General features: G+C 42.9%; 1 long non-coding RNA gene across 1 annotated transcript; it reads right to left on the reverse strand.

Annotated features, from left to right (window-relative positions):
* Window positions 1-1,383: 1,383 nt before the first annotated feature.
* On the reverse strand, window positions 1,384-2,755 carry LOC139435961 (uncharacterized). The gene is made up of 3 exons (XR_011645170.1): window positions 2,646-2,755; window positions 2,203-2,294; window positions 1,384-1,832 (listed from the first exon to the last, which is right to left on the reverse strand). It is a non-coding gene; the product is annotated as an uncharacterized lncRNA (long non-coding RNA).
* Window positions 2,756-11,974: the final 9,219 nt, after the last annotated feature.

An 11,974-nucleotide genomic window follows, 5' to 3' on the forward strand; every position in this document is an offset into this window, starting at 1 on the left:
GAGAAGTAAGCTAAGTAGCCAATATAAGGCTTAGCAGTACAGATAAATGTGGGCTCACTATTTGGCAAGCAACCGGTCATAGTTGCCGTGCTTATCTCATGTCTTATAAAAGCTTATTAATGATTTATAAAGTGTTCAGAACCTAATTAATACATGAATTATAAACCATTCGTAAACCCTTTATGAGGGTACTCTTATTGTAAAGTGGTACTGAAAATAACAACCCTATTTGCTGACCCTAAGCCTTTATACAGTTAAATATGAGAAAGTATTAAATACAACCTGTAAAAGTATATAAATACAGATGGGAATAACAAACTTTGTATGTTATTTGACCAAAGACTTAATATAAACATGGAAACAATTACAGGGTTAGGGTTAGATTACAACTAACCTAACCCTAACCTATACAACCAATAAAAGACAACAAGTTATGCCCCAAAGTGTGGAGGGTCATGACTTCGTTATTGAAGGGAAAAAATCGGAAAGGTCTGATGAAGTTTCTGGATGAGAATTATCCTTGTGTTATGTTGGTTGAAAGGTGTGTATATTGGGAAATGGACCTTTCGGAACAATGGGCTTTTCTTTCAATCAAATGGGCTTTCAGTCCAAAGGGGCCTTATTCAGACTATTGGGGTATTTTAAAAATGGCCCTAGGAACAATTGGTAGTCCCTAGCATAGATATATATAAACACTAGATGACTCACCCGCGCTGCTGGCCAATTGAGACCGACGTTGCCACTTGGCCGCCATCTTGCTACAGGCAGTTCTCTCATTCATAACATTATGGTTTACTATTTAAATAACCATAGCTTGCTCAATTTTCAACCAATTTTCAAACGGTTTGGTTTTCAAAGATGTAGTTATGATACTGCATACTTATAATCATGGACTTTCATATGAAAATAACATTAATCAGATAAAGCAATAGCTATACACACACACACAAGGTATTTATATTAAATATTTGCCGGTGTATATATTTCCATTTATTTTATTATATTGTTAATATTTAAAATAAATTATAAAATTAAAATACATTTATATTTTATATATAAAAATCGGTCTCATGTTACCACTCTGTAAGCCAAGAGTTGTTAATTTAACAATGCCTAAGCTTTAAGAACAGGGACACAACTAATGACAATAGCATATGTTGGTATATTATTTAGATATTCACACCTTTATCAGAAGAACCAAACCAACATAAAATGTGCTCACAGACAGGCCAGTTCTGTCTAATTTATCACAATTATTTTTGACATGAGATCTTCATATCATCCTAGTTTTGTAGTTAGTTTCTAGATTTGTAAACAAATCCAGAACCTTTGAAATATGTTATTGAAAAAAGACCAAGAATAATATAAACTGTACCATGTGTCCTTTTGTGTCCTTCTGTAGTCCATTTGTGGTTTGTCTTGTCTCACCCCGGCTGATATATCACAAAATCCACTGTTTAAATTGTTCCCTATATTGCCCCTATGCAATATAGGGAACAATTTAAACATAAACTATCCTATGTGTCCTTGGGTGTTATGAAAGGCGGCCCCCCAAAATAAATGTATTATTATTATTAAGAAGAACACATGGCACACCAACAATCAATCACCGTCCAGCCTCAGCTTTGGTATTCTTTCACAACCATGTTATGGGTTTATTAGACTGAGCAAACATAAACATATGTGGGGAACATAGTGCTGCGTCTCCTGTCCGGTCAAATTCCTCACTCCTGAAGTGCTCACTGCAGAGCAGTGTCCTGTCACAGGAAACAAAACCGTCCCTTCTTTGGGCGAGTTCCCACTGCCTCCTCCTCTCTTTGGTTTTGGGAAACCTTAAAAACATGAGAAAGGTAGCCAGATATATAAATTAATCCTCCCTTCTTTCCTTTAACATTAAGGGTAGGACAAAAATACACACCGAAATGATCATATTTTTGGTATGTATGCATGTATGTATAGCCTACTTTAAGAATAAGACAACCACACTAAGAGTAATAAAAAAGGTGTCCAATAGAAACATTAAATAATTGTGTAAAGAAATGGTAACAACATATTCTAAAGAGGCTGGGTCAACAACAATCTTGCAATACTATTATCTCACATAGCCCCACTGATCCTGTGTAGCAGGACTTGTAATGTACATACATCCACTAAGTAATTAACGATTATCCTAATTGTAGTCATAATATTGTCATATCTTACACGTGAAAGGTGATCCCACGGGTTCTTGTTTCCAGACTGCGGTGATTAGAGCATCCGTAGGCTGCACAAAAGTCCGGCATAGTCAGGTACTTCTGTAAACACAAAGCCAGCAAATTCCTGTAAGATTCCTGCAAGATGTTTTTAACAAGCCAAACCACTTGGAAGAAATCATGTGTAACTTAAGTTGTGTTGAAAGAAAGAGCAGTTCTGCCTCTCCCACTGGTGGAGTTGTGGGTCAACTTTGTAATACTAGGTCTCACTGACAGCCTCTTGTTATTAGCCAGCTAATAAATACAACCACATACACAAAGAAAAGCTGCAATTCCAACATGTCCAAGCATCCTGTATCATAGCCATGCTAATCATGTTTATAATAAACCAAACCGTTTGTAAATCAGTCAAGATTTCAGTGAGTTAAGAGTATTTTTGTGCAGATCACTCACCTGACAACAGCTACCATAACGCGAATCAGAGTAACTGTTGACTGTAGCAAGATGGCGGCCGGTCAGCTACGCTGGAAAATCTCCCATGAGCCATCTAGTGTTTATATATATCTATGGTCCCTAGTACAAACTACAGTAAAAATAAAAAAAACATTAATGATTTCCACAATAAACCAGCTTCTGGAAAATGTAAACTTACTTTAACATCACCAGATTGATAATCTCTGATTAATGTTTCGATCCCATCATTTCTGATATCAATGATGACTTGTTTGGTCAGAAGTGTGATCTCCTGCACCTATTATTCTGAGCTTCAGCATATTTTTTCAATTGTTTCCAATGAGAACTAAATGCAACAGATAGCAACACGTTCGTGGGTTAGTGACATTTTATATTTTCAAAATGGCAAAAAAAAAAGAAAAAGGAAACAGCAAGTCAGTTTCAACATTTTCTGAGTGAATTCAAATATGTATTTTTCATTTTTGCATGTGCCCACTGAAAAAGATAACACTATAAGCCATTTTTATGCATTTCATTGTATAGACCCCTTGAACATGTCATTCGGCAAAACAAGGCTATTTTCCATATGATATTAAAATCAATGACAATGACAGTCACAGATAGTGAAACATATAATTATTCATCTATAAGGAATCTATATCCAGGTATAACATTTTCACACCAAAACTACAAATATGAAATATTTTGTCTTTTAAGGCAATAGCTTTTCATCCGTCAATTTTGTTCCTACATTATTCCAGTACAGGTAAAAATGCTTTCAAATCATATGAAACCTCTTATTATAATTACATTCCCTTCATTAATTTCATTGTTTATGTCAAGTAACACACTATTTTATATATTTGTTGTAAAATGCATTGTTTTACTGTATGACGTATTTTGGTTTTACTGAATGACATACTGCAATATGCCATTGCACATAGATCCAATAACTGGATGTAGTCCTAAATAAAAAAAGGATACCAAAGACTTTGTAATTGAACTTTACATTTATTGACATAAAAAAACAGACTCAATCTCATAACATCGTTCTCCATTCTCTTAAAGGTCCCATGGCATGGTCCTTTCTACTGATCATAATACCATTGTTGAGGGATATTACAATAGAAAAATACTGTGCAATTTTCCAAACTCAGATTGGTTTCTCATACATTATCTCTGTATAGTATGAGTTCTCATTCATAACACTCCGTTCGATGTCTCACTATGGGATGCGCCTCATCGCGGAGCAAACAGAAGCATCAATCTCATTACGCCAATCCTGATTGGCTGGTGATTCTTGACGTCAACGTCAGGGGAAATCACCCCCTATAAGTAGCCTGCGCCACGACGCATGCGTCATTCAAACACCTCTTCTCGCTTCAGAGCACATCTCTAACGGTAGCCGGGCTAGCTCAACAGTCCACAGACTGAACCCAAAGCTAATTTTCGGTCGACGGGCGTTAGCCGGCTACCCTATTCTCTCACAGAAGAGTATTATAGTCAACCTCGCCGTTCTTCCTCTGGAGTAAGGTAAGGTTTTGACTTCAAGTTAGCAACACACCAGTTGCTAACTTGTGTTTTTCCCCTCACTACCGACACCACGGTGGCGAGGACACTTTTTTCTTCTCTCTTCCACGGAGGAGAAAAGGATTACAGCAATATTACCATACCAGGTAATATCCTTGAGAGAAAAAGACCCACGCTGTCCTTTTTCCCGCCGGATTAAAGACAGATCGGTAAAAAAAATATTCTCGAACGTACCTGTCATGAGCGGACCCTCTCCACGCCTCACGGCGAACGAGATGGATGCCTCTCCCCCTCACACCAGAGGAGTCAGGAACTCGGAGGCTCGGCGCTGCGGTTGCGGGTTGAAAGTGTCAGGCACAGACTCACACCAGATCTGTTCGTCCTGCCTCGGGCTGGAACACGCCCAGGAGGCCATCGACAACCCCGGCTCGTGCGGACATTGTGCCTGCCTCACCGTGAAGAGCCTCCACCGAAGGTTAGCGCAACAAGTTAACCTGTCGGGACGGGACCCCCTCATGTCCACTGATCTGCCGACCGGCAATCAAGACACGGGGACGTCTGCCGCAGAGATGGAGCCCCTCACTGCGGTCTGGGGCTCACCGACAGCGGCACCCGCAGAACCGGAATCCCGCGCCATATCAGGCCGAGATCCGGTGGCGGCAAGAAACGCGGGAACGGGGCCCCACGCTATACCAAGCTGGGGCTCCCGACTGGACCTCACCACGGTTTCACCCGCGGAAGATGTCCTGGAGTTAGACTACATGGAGGACGAAGAGTACACCTCTGAGTTCCTCCTGTCTGACTCGGATGAGCAGGAAGACGACATCTTCATGTCATCGACTCAGGCTGCAAAGCCGGGAGCGATGGCTGCTCCCCCGGGCGACAGCACACCAGCTTCGCCCTGTCTCAGTATGGACCTACAAGCCGTGTGTCAGCGCGCTGCGGCCAAACTAGACATCCCATGGCCCGAAGTGGCCAAGGAGACCTCCAGGTCCCGTTACGAGGGAAAACTTTTTTCCCAAACAACGAGGGCAAAGAGGCAACTCCTCCCGCTCTTCCCGGAGATGTTGGATGAGGTGTCGGTCTCGTGGAGAGACCGGCCCTTTAGCAACCAATCCAGGGTGCCCACTCCCTTGACTGTGACGGTATGGAGAGGCTTGGCGTGCTCCACATACCACCTATGGAACCGCTGGTGGCAGCCCACCTCCTACCGAGGATGGGCCAGCCGCCAAGCAGGAACCCCACGCTGCCAGCAAAAACGGACCGATTCCAGTCTACCATGACGGAACGGGCCTACAGAGCCGCAGCATTGTCCGCCAGGGCTCCGAACGTTTCCTCGATGCTAACCGCATACCAAGCAGAGCTCTGTGAGGATATGTCGAGCAATCCTGGACCGGCCACTCTGGATGAGATAGCCGCGGTCACAGACATTTGTCTCCGTGTCCAACGCTGCGCCGTCCAGGCCACGGGCAAGATAATGGGGATCATGGTGGTGCAGGAAAGAGCTAGATGGCTCAACCTCACCAACCTCCCAGACCGGGAAAAGGAAGATGTGCTTGACATGCCCATCGTTCCCGAGGGGATTTTCGGCTCCGCTCTCGCTTCCATGCAGAGGAAGTGCGAGTCGAAAAAGAAGGAAGACGAGGCTCTCCACCTTTGTCTCCCTCGAAGGGTCCAGCCGCGGCCTTTGCAACGGCGGCCCTTCGCCCACGCTGCACCGCGCTCTGCTGGGTTCAAAGTACCAGCTCAGCAGAGGGCGCAGCCCGCCCCGAGTCCCCAGCCCAGGCAGGAGACGAGGGCGAGTTGGTCTAGAAAATCTCCGGTTCCGGCTGTAGCCCAGGCACAGCCAACCCAGAATTTCGGCCAGCAGGCGAGGAAGAAGAAGCGAGCGGCCTGACAGCCCCTCCTTCTCCCCTCCGTGACGGAGCTGGAAGTTCCTTCCCCGGCTCTAAATGTGTCCCCGCCGCCTCGAGAGATGCCTCAACGCCATCCTCAAGTTGGCACAAAACACATGTCACATCGTTATTGTCTGAATAAACCATTTTCCGCTAACGCATCCAGGCTCCGGCCAAGGGCACAGCTCAAGAAAAATGAAAAGAAAGACAATAAACAGTCCGTTAACCATAAATCCCCTTCTGAGAGCAGCTACGGCCTCTCTCAAAAGGCGGATAATAAACGGGTCTGTGAAGGCACCACCGCCACGCGCATGCGCAGTGCCGGTTGGGGCTTTAAGGGCACTACCGCCACGTGCGTACGCAGTGCCGGCTAGAGCTGTAAAGAACGGCCCGTCAATCCTTCCCCTTTCAAGAGCAGCTACGGCATCTCTCAAAGGACGGATTATTGACGGGTCCGTGAAGCCACCGCCACACACATGCGCAGTGCCGGCCGGGGCTTTAAGGGCACCACCGGCACGCGCAGGCACAGTGCCGACTGGAGCCGTGAGGGCACCACCGGCACACACATGCGCAGTACCGGCTGGAGCTGAAAAGGCACCTCCGTCACGCACATGCGCAGTGCCGGTCGGAGCCATAAGAGTGACATCCCAGCTGGCTCTAAGGAGCATACAGCAGGAGATACTCACGATGTCTGCCTGGGCTTCTCAAAACAGTTATAATTTATCTGTTTTCACAAACCCAGAGAGAGTCAACCCACATTCTGGAGAGAAAGGTTCTCTCTCTCCTAGAAAGAAGGGTTTTATCTATAAAGCCCACCGAGCGGAGTCAGATTACGGAGGAAAATGTCCTCGTAAAGCACCCGCTCAATATGGGCCTCATAATAAAACTAAACCCCGAACACCACGGCTTACGGAGAGTTTTGGTGATTATGAAATGCGTAGTGGCACTACACCCGACTTTTCCAGTGCGGGACGCGCCTACGGGTGCAGTCCTTTCACGGAAGGTGGTCACCACGGACGCAGGTCAGACGGGCTGACAGGGGACTTACGAAGGTCGCCCGGTGAGAGGTCTCTAGAACAGAGACTTCCAGCGGGCACGCGTAAATTACCCGGAGCTTTTAGCGGTGTTCCCCACCCAAAAATGCTTCCTGCCTTCTCTCAGAGGACTTCATGTCCCCGTGAGGATAGACAACATGATATCGTGTATGAACCGCCAGGGGAGTTTGCGTTGTCTCCAGTCACACACACTGGCACACAAACTGATCCCTTGGAGCGGCAGACGTCTCCTCTCTCTGAGAACGACACAAGTACCGGGTGTTATGCACCTAGGGACAGAATTACTGTCAAAGGGTGCACCACTCTATGCAGACTGGACTCCTCATCCAAGGTTCGAGAGTCCGCTGTGGGTGCGTTACGGCGGAGCCGCGTTAAATCTGTTCGCAGGGGGAGAAAAAGCTCAATGACAGCTGTTCTCTTTAATGCACGATTTAAACGCACTGTTAGGCGGGGACGCACTCGTACACGATTGACCTCCGGGTCCTCTGTACACGTTCTGTGGAAATTGATGTGAGATATTGTACCAAAGAAGTGTGTTACATTTGAAATGGCAGAACGTCTTGTTGCAATTTCCAGACACTAAAAGAGGTCATTTGAGTTTCAATAGTAGCAGTTAAGTGAATACTGTTCAGGCAATACCTGTGTTTGTGTTTTATAGTGATTTCTCTGTTTTATCCTTTCATAAATGTGAGGACTAAAATGGCGGTAGACAAAGGGCTGTTAAGGGTTTTATTGCTGTGGGGGAGGTGGAGATATGTAAGACAGGGTGATTGGTGTGGGGAGAATATATTCTGCTTAGGATCTTAAGCAGGCCAAGTTTCAGAGAAGTCTACATATCTTTAATGGTATATGTGTGGGTTTATACATTCCTGTGTGTTAATAATTGAAGGAACAAAAGGTACATTTTTCCTCTCAAATATAGAGAGGTTTTTTATAGATTTCTGAAACAATGTTCCCTTTTTCTTAAAAGTAGAAGAGCACAATAGTTTTTTCTTTGACTTTTTACCTGTTTATCAAAAGAGTGTTTTAAGCTATTTGTGAAGAAGGAAGATGCAGAATTAATGGTGATTTCTGTTTTGAGTGTAAAAATTATCCCTGAGAATGTTTTCTGGGTTAAACCATCGATAGGCTTTGCAAATGGGGAGGGACATCTCCCCTGATTTTTAATGAGGTGCATCCTGCAGGCCTTCCCAACACCTGTGGCTTTAAAAGCTGCCCGCGCTAATTCCCTGTGAGACAGCGTGTTGGTATCTCCCAAATGAAACTCCACCCCTTTGTTGGTTTTGGGACGTGCAACCGGTTGCTTCGTTCTCTTTTCACGCGCGGCCCGGACTGGGAGGTCGGGGCAGCCTGTGAACAAGGCCAGGAGTAGGCATACTCCTGACATTACTCATATGATGGCTTTGTATGGTAATGTATTATATGGTATTGCATTATTACCGTTTATGATTAAAACAGATTTTTGTTTAACCCTCGTCCTGGTTGTTTTGAGTGTTTCTTCTTTTAAAGCAAGCTCATTAGGAACGGCGCGGAGGAAAGTAGTCCAAAACTCCTTCAAAATGGCGACCCCGACAACGTCATGACGTGGAGACGTCATGAGTGTTTTGTTTTGAGGAACACGGGCAGCCAGCGGAAGAAGGGAGATGCCTGGAATAATAGTTGACAACTATGGATCCAACTGAAAGGTAAAACGGACGCCTATTTCTATCGAAGGTCTGTAATTGGCTCAAGCTAAATTTTAGAGTTGTCAAAGATATTTCCAGGTGTCATTTACGGTAAAGAGTGCAATGTAGATTTTTAAATAACATAGGTAGGTAACGAAGGACTGCTTATATTGCATCCGTAGGTAACAAAGGACTGCGGTAAAATGATGCAATGCAATTATATTATAATAGGTAGGTAACGACGGACTACTGATTTTGATAAAGCAACGGTTAGGAACCTCGGGGATATGCTACACGTGAAGCGACGACAAATGTAAGAAAAAGGTGCAAGGCCCCGTTGGTTTTTAGAGAAATCAAGTCGGCAATTTGAGTCGGGGAAGTCCAGTGGGTTTCATAAGAAATGATATCCACCCAGGACGAATCTGAATAATGCTTCTTCAGCTTCATAGGAAGCTGGAGTGTATTATATGTTATAAATCCAAGGGAGAGATACGCAAATTTCAAAAAGCCATTTTGGAACGAACGGAATCTCGTTCTCTTGTTCTGTGGGGTTATTAATCTGAAAAAGCTCGATAGACTGTACGGGGAATAATTTTCTGTGAATAATTACTAATAAGATAAGGGAGAAAAGTCAGATAAAGGCATGCGAAGTCAAGCTGGCTGGAGGCGTGGGTTTGAGAAAGCCCCCACTTCACAGCTTTCCTCTGAAAAAGGAGGGAATAACATTGAAGATTAATAGATCAATGTGTCGTAGATATTTAAATAAATAAGAAACATTGCATTGTGAATTTCGTGGTATTTGTCATTTACTGAGAAGTTTACTTATATTTCAGAGGCATTTATTGCATACAGTAACGTTGAGGGAAAGTAATAATACTGTTTGCTGAGTATATGAAGCAGGTTAAAGTTTGATTCAAATTGAACATAATAGTGGATTATTCCACCTAGTGTTTTTGTAATATCATTAGTAGACATTAATTGTGTTTGTAAGTTTATGAAGAAAGAGTAGAAAGTAAATTGGGAGGTTGTTATAAGGTTGTCAGTCAGAATGAATCTGTTAAATGGTTACGCATGACAGAGGTGTTGCACAAACACACAGGTGATTGATGAGGGGAAACTTGAGCCGGCAGCTGCAAAACTGAGAGACACAAGAGAAGTAGATGTTTTGAAGAGTTCAGGGAGAGTAAAACTTGATTCTAAATAATGCCATATTGTTTTGTAAGTAAACATGAAATAAAAATATATTTACTAGATATAACAACAACATGCTTAACTAGGTTGACAGAAAACTGCTATTAACCAGTTTCAGCAGCTACTGTCATATCTGTGTTCTAAAGAGAACATATGTTGCATTTACAATTCATATTAAGGAAGTCCACAATTGATACCATTAAAGACCTTTTTTGGTTTCAAATTAAAGAAGATTTTAAAGATGAAGTAAGCAGGACTTCAACTAGACAAAAGATATTTTACAATGTGGTTTTACTACTTTTAATGGAGTAAAGAATCTGGGTAGACTACTGCCATTGATTTGTTTTAACATTCACATGTTTCAGCATTCCTGACCATATAGACACTCAGCCGTTTTATTTTGTAACCCTTTGGGGGAGAGATTTAAATTGAGTTTATCTCCAGTTGCTGATTTATTGTGATTACAGCGGCACTGGAAAGTTGTGCGCCACCTTTGGGTTGTAATCTGAATCAGTGTGTTGGTGAAGAGTTGCTCACTACAGAAACAGAAGAACTGTGCAAAGAACGCATCTGAGGAGGGTTTGACATTTTGCGTGTACCTCGTTGCCAAGGCAACAGTGGTGGGAAGAGGAACAGCAGTTGTTGGGGATTCCTGCTGTGCAAAGGACAACGTGTGTCTGCGGATTGTAGCACATTGATCCAGAGGTGCCTTCCCCCTCAGGACATCCCAGTGCAAGAGTTTCATTGATCCTATTGGCTACAGCTGCAGAGGACAACGCATTACTGACTGTTCACATTGTGACAAGATCTTGAGACAGGCTGGTCTCAGACGGTTCAGACTCTGAGGAAATGATGCGATGATTTGACAGCATAACTGTGCAAGAGTTTTCCAGAGGGTGGTGTACAACAATAACATTAGTGTTTGAGAAGGGAGGCTGATTGTTTAAACGATGGTCTGGAATACTGAAAAGATTAAAGTTTAATATTCTTGGTTGACAAACAAGACATCTGATTATTAGGTCACACATAATAATTTAGACATATAAACTAACTATGAGTAAAGGGATTAATGGATTTCATATCCTAGGGAGGGTTAGTTAGGTTGCGAATACTTCGCAGGGTATTTGCTAATGTATTTTGAAGAACAAAAAACAAGGACACAAGTCCAATTTTGTTTTGTTTTTAGATTAAATTGTCCGTTACCAAAACTGTTCACCTTGTGTCTAGATTTGGACTTTGATGGTAAGGGAGTATTTAGGCATATTTGTATACATCTGACATTTTAAAATATGTTGGCTATTCACTAGATAGACATTGGTTAATAACTTTTCTGAAGATTGAATATTTGTTCCATTTCTACATATTCCTATTTAAAAAGTAATTTTAGAGTAAAGAGGGCTGATGCTGAAATGGGAAATAATGTGGGGCCTTCAATCACCCATTGTAAGGGTGCATATTATTGACGACCAATAGAGAGGAGGGGTCACTCGACCCACCCTGCAGTGGGTTTTTAAAAATCTTACTTGCAGCTTCACAGGAAGCGCACAGCACCAGATTATGAGTTTAGAGGACTAGCGGCACCACCTCCTAATGGACATTCATTTAGTTAGTAATTAACTGACATTTAGAGATGTTAAAAAGTAAAAACATACCTACCATGAGGGATGATTCCTAAGTTCAGCTACAAACCATTGATGAAATTACTTCTGTTTTTAGGTCCTTGATAAAGGAAGGAGTGATTGTTACATGTTCAGGACACCCAGGGTTCCACGCACTGTTAAAGAGGGTAACATTGTTCTTTAAGTGCACCAGAATTGAAGATAAATTAATAGAATGAGTTATGGAATAAATAGCAGAGTTTTACAGATCCTGATAATGTTTTGACACAAGATAATAGTGATGTACACAAGTTTCTGAATTACATCTATTAGACGTGTTGATATTGATTAGGTGTTAATGAACTGCAGTAGTAGTACAATAAGGAAGTGACATTT

The sequence above is a fragment of the Pseudochaenichthys georgianus genome, chromosome 21 (genome assembly GCF_902827115.2).
Source record: "Pseudochaenichthys georgianus chromosome 21, fPseGeo1.2, whole genome shotgun sequence".
Lineage (NCBI taxonomy): Eukaryota > Metazoa > Chordata > Actinopteri > Perciformes > Channichthyidae > Pseudochaenichthys > Pseudochaenichthys georgianus.